Below are 6,000 nucleotides of genomic sequence, written 5' to 3'. Positions count from 1 at the left end.
AGTGTGACTGTATAAACTGATTTCAATCATGATAATGCCTGCCAATTTTTTTCACACAGTTTTTTTTCGGAAAAGACATTTTCAGTGTATACAAAATAATATCATCTACTTTTGATGTGAAGTTAGTGAATCGCAAATGACAGAAAATGTTTCAGTTGCACTGTGTCATGTGAACAAACATCTGACTGTACCCCCTCTCACCCTCTCCCCCCTTCATCTCTCCCCTTTTATCTCTCCTCTCTCTATCATAATCTCTCCATCTCTCTATCATACTCTCTCTCTAGACTCTCTCCCTCTCTCTCTATCCATTTCCCTCTCTGTATCTCTATAATTTATTTCTTAGCCTCTCTTTCTTTCTCTCTCCATAACCATACACAATTCAATTTGTGTATCCACGAGAGACTCGGGTATTCATTTCTGAACTTTAATCATTGATTTAAAGGCCCGGTCCCACTGCACTTACGAATGCATGCAGATGTAAAGCGTAAAAAAATCTTGCCATCCGTTGTAAAACGCTATGCATCCGTTTCACATAATTACGCTCTATCCATCAAGCATCCGTCCAACTGTGATTACATCCGCGCAAACACTTTTGAGCTCCACAAAATTATAGAACGGATGAACTTTCCGCCGGTACGATGTAATCCGCAACATATACGAGCAACAAACGTTCCATGTCCGTTATCATCCGTTAAACGTCCGCTGTATCCTCTCTGCGTCCTCTGGGCATCTTAGATCCACTGAAGCTGAACAACGGAAAAAGGGAGGAACGATAAGGTACTTGGAAGATCTATAAATCATTAGAAGCAGGGAAATAGAAAGGATGTAAGCGTATGCATCTCGTAAATAAAGTATCAAAATCCACCAGCAACCCCTTCGGAGCTGTCATCCACTTCTATGTGTTATCATCCGCAAGGTTTCCGATGAACAACCTTTTAACATCCAGGCTACATACTACCTACATCCGTTCTTTTCCGTTATGTTTTCGCCAATTTTTCACATTTTTTTTCCTTTTTAGGAGCGGATACAAACGGATAGAGCCACCCGCGAAATGTTGTTCGTCCGCTGTGTCCTTTATGAATACGTTTTGTACCCGTCGGCCAGTGGGACCAGGCCTTAAGTCGTGACTAAACTATATTCATGAGTAGCCAAATAAATAGGTTTTTTTATTGTTATTATTATTCTATTCCATACAACTGGAATTCTGCTCCCTTTTAAACTTATAACAGGATAAATAGTTTGTCGCGATTTCAGTCACATCAACAAATCTGAGGAGTAGTATGCCATTCAAAATAACGTATTAGCTTGTTCAGTTTCATTGGTGGGATTGCTAGATAAAGGACATAATGGGCCATTTTGCTTCTGAATTGTCTTATATTGTTGATACGTCGTTCCAATGTAATACATGTGTCCATATTAACGAACCGTTGCGTAGGTACTCCCGACCTTTCGTTGGAGAACGCGAACGCTTATTTGCGACGGTAGTTGATTTTGGAAGAGACTTTTGGGCCCGTCGTCATGGTTGTAAAACTCTGTCCTGCAATGCAAATTGTGTGACATGAATTTTTTTTTTTCGTTTCGCATCTGGAACGGATACATTCAATCTGCGTTTCGTGTGCAAAATTCTGGTTGCTACTATGGTAACAGCGATATATCCGATTTAGGACGACTTACCAAAGCCACATTTGGTTCCTCCCAGAGCTCGAGAGGCCGCCCGGGGGGCCCACTTCCATTGAAGAGTGGATACCAGGCGCGACCACGCGTAAAAAGAAAGGGAAAGAGTGGGCAAGTACGTTACGTATAGGCCTATGTAACGTTATAAGGGTGTCAAACACGATGTTTAAAATACTGAAAAGGAGGATATGTTTTCAATACTTGTAGGGTTTCACAAGCTAAATACTTCGTAAGAGATGCATTTTCATATTCTTCATGGAAAAGCCTTGCTTCCCTTGTTTAGGGTGCTTTTCGAAACCGCATGGTCGTGCCTGGTATCCAATCATCAATGGAAGTGCCCCCCCCCCCCCCCCGGGAATTCGAATCTAATCCCCATTTTTGGGGAAAGTAAAACATAATGCCCATTACATTGTGTGCTAGAGGCATATCGTTTGTGTAGGAGTAAGCAAAAGAAATTTCGGCTGGTACGTGTTCAGACAAAGGTAACTCCTTGTTCAGACGTATACATGCTGTGTACATAATCAACACATGCGAAATGGTTTCTGCTGGAGAGGTGATTTGACCCATGGAATCAATTGCCAGAGATCCACCAATAATCCACATTAAATGCAATATCGATTCGATGGACTGTAATGATCTATATCTAAGCCTTAATTCAGTAACTTTTTCCTCACTCAATATGTACTCGATTTGTTTGAAAAACCACTTTCTTATCCATGTCATAATCTATTGTAGGTCCTGCATTTCGAATATCTCCAGCCATCAGTCGTAATGTACATGCATGTATGGTGCGGGTGTCGCGGGAAAGAATTTTGCTCACGAAACGCAGATCTGTAGGGCCTGTAACCCCTGTAACACAAAGCTTAGCATTGATTGTAGAGCACTTTTCTACGTTTGATTCTATTGACTATAATGCACAATCAATCTTAAAAATCAAGTGTATGATTAAGCTTTAACTTTTGTGTTAGGGGACCCTAATATTAGCGTCCGTGAGGTTTGCGAAAGGTCCCAACTGTCGAGTTATGTAGGTTGCACGGTATGTTGGCGAGTCTGAAAATGGTCTGTGTATAATGCAAATGAATCGAACATGTAGTATAGGGGTTTTGTGGCACATTAATTTTGAGTATATTGTTATAGGCCATATTTATAGCACTAGGTAACTGGATGGAAGAGGTAGGGGAACAGGCCTGGGTGGAATGCCTCTCACCCCAGACAGAATTGTGATAACTTTTTTCTTTAATTGCCAATAATAATACTTTGACGGAACAAACAAATAGCTTGTGTAAATTACATTCGACCTCTCTTCTATAGTCTTCAAAAAAATGTTTGCCTCTCGTGACGAGGTTTTACATTGCAGGTACGCCATTGATATACATGTATAGTATACTTTCGTATACATAGGTATAGATAGACGTCGATATAATTAAAGCTGTTTATTATCTCCCCATTATTCTTCTCTCTTTGTGATATCCTCTGCTCATGCATGAGACAATTACATTATTCACCGAATTTTTAAACAGAATTCAGGGATATGGGAATTGGACGCGGCAAACACAACTATTGATTTTACCCTTCATGTACAGAGAGTCACAGTGTTTCAATAACTAGTCATTATACATTAAATTAATGATTGCTCGAAACCATCATCTAAACAAGGATAATATATTTCACATGGGACTAAGAGTTGATATAATATTCCTATGTGTATGTTTCACATTGTTTTATGAAAACAAAAACATGTTGACAGTCAGTTACAGACACATGCTAGTCTTACAGCATTTCCATTTTTACATACATGTACATTAACAAACATACAAGGCATGTGTACTCACCCAACCTGCAGAATCCAAACGATCAATTGTTTTTTGCGTTTCCATGGCAACTTATTTTATAAAGACCTCATAAAAAGACACTCTGATCAATATCTAATACAGAGTAAATAGTATGCCGAGTCCCAGACCTCAATAAGTTCGACATAATAGCATGTCGACTTTGCTAGCACATCATTTGAGTTAATAGCCGGTAGTATCCACGTGTGTCCCAGATAGCATGGGAATTTTCACATAGCACAGCTTTACTAGTTCATGTATTTATAGTGCTCACAGTATCCAATAACCCGCAAACAAGTGTATTTTGATAAGTAATATTAAGCTAATTTTGATAAATTAGTGATGTAGTCCATACAGGCTGTGATTTAGATTAAGCGATAGTGTCAACGAAATGAATATCAAGGTTATATTCAATGATGCATAGACACAATTATTGACGTTGTCGAGCCAGCCGAGATAGTCGGCGACTGCAGTTCATGGAATTAGGATCATGGACTACATGCATGGGCGGTTCTCTTTCTTGTAGAAATGTAACTGAATCTTGTACTTTTCCATTTTTATGACTTATTGTAAATATCGTAGCAAATATTGAAACCAGAAGAAGGTCAACTATGTTTGAAGGCCAGCGAAATCATTAATAAAATTGCCATTCCTTACGAGAATACCCAGTTCATTACATTATATTCCTTTCTAAATAGCCAAGCTAATTATTTCATTTCATTTTTTTATTTTTTTACAGCGTTTGGATAATACCTTCGCCTCAAAATCCCTTCTTGATTAATTAATTTATTTACCAAAATAAGCTTACCACCAATAATGTAGTTTCAAAGGTACACTTTCCAAATGATGGCGCTCTTCAATTTCGTTTCTCAGGTCCTTCGACCTGGCTTGAATTATTTTGGTGGGAAGCAAATGCATTTCTTATTTTATGTTTGTTAGTTTTGTACAATGCCTATTAAAACAGGTTGACCCGTGTATAATACTCATGATAATGATTATGACAGTAGTAAAGGGTTAATGAAATGGGGCAATTGACCAAAACTTGTTATACAATATCTATTTTAAAAAAAAAGTCAATTGTGAATGGTAAATGTACAGGGCTCTGTTTGTAACACTGAACTTTGAAATTTATAGAAACATTACGAAACAGGGAAGAAACAACTAAAGTGCTAAACTTGTCGTTCACCCCCCCCCCCCCCCCCCCCCCCCGTTCAGTGAATAACTCAATGTGAAATCTAAGGCGGATATGAAGTGCGCCATCATTGTTCAAACGTGTTTAAAGGGTAAGTTCAGTCTAATATTGAAGAAACTGCTCGCGTGTGATGTCACAAATTAATACATTGAATATGCATAACCCACTTATTCTTCACTGGATTTGTTCACATACCTTCAACTATGATTTTTTTCCCTTTTTTTTTCTCTCTCCTATATCAAAGCCAAATTTGGGTTTGGGTAGACTGCCTTTTAATGATACACAGGACATGTGGATAACTCGATATGAAATCTATAGTGGATATGAAGTGCGCCATCATTGCTCAATCGAAAATAAGCGGCCAGAAACATGAGAAATGACTGTTATGTGGTTACTTCAGAGATAAATGAATGATCCTCACACATTTATGTATACCTTCAATAAGCTTATTGCGATATGGAAACTTATTTTGATGGAAAAATAGTGATTGACATGACTGAAGCATTATGATGAAAGTTCCCCATAAGGGAAACAATGGCATCCCCAACAAAAACACCAACAAGAAAAGGAGCGATTCTACTACAAATTGTTATATTCTGTCTTAATGGAGCTTAGGGAATTTATACATTAACGATTGATTACATTTTGGGTCGAAATTTTATCAAACATTTTCTTACATGCCCTAAGTTATGAATATAGGTACTTTGTGTAACATATCCATGATGACTGAAGTTCCTGAGAACGATAAATACTACATTAGGATTCAGTGTTAAGAAACTGATCAAGTATATCCATTTCTCTTCCATGCATCCAGCAATACTTCTGCATTTTCATACCGTTAGTCTTTCTCGCATTGCACTTTATGATACAGGTAAGTGTATAGACCTGTAGCGTCAAGTCTTAATGAGTAGAGTACATGCTTCTAAATGCCAGCTTTAATTAGATTAACAACCTTTATGTAAGTTTGGGGGAAATACTTCATAAGTTAATGTAACAGATAGCATGATGAAAATATAGAAAATGTTTATAAATGAGACTGAGAAGAAAGAAAAGGAAGAGAAGGTTACAAGAGGATTGGGAAACTGAGAGGGAAAGGAGATAATAACTTCTTTTCAAGACGGCTAATAACATAGCTATACAAACATAAACAAGCTCCATTGCTATCTTTTTAAATGTCACCATCATTACCATCATCTTTATCATTTTAGCAACACTACCACTGTCTCTATATTGTTAACCTCCATAGATATCAAGACACTCCACCTTACTATTACAGCAACCACCATTCTTGAAAAAGACGAGGTA

The sequence above is a fragment of the Lytechinus pictus genome, chromosome 7, assembly GCF_037042905.1.
Source record: "Lytechinus pictus isolate F3 Inbred chromosome 7, Lp3.0, whole genome shotgun sequence".
Classification (NCBI taxonomy): domain Eukaryota; kingdom Metazoa; phylum Echinodermata; class Echinoidea; order Temnopleuroida; family Toxopneustidae; genus Lytechinus; species Lytechinus pictus.
Note: the sequence above shows the minus strand (reverse complement) of the source record.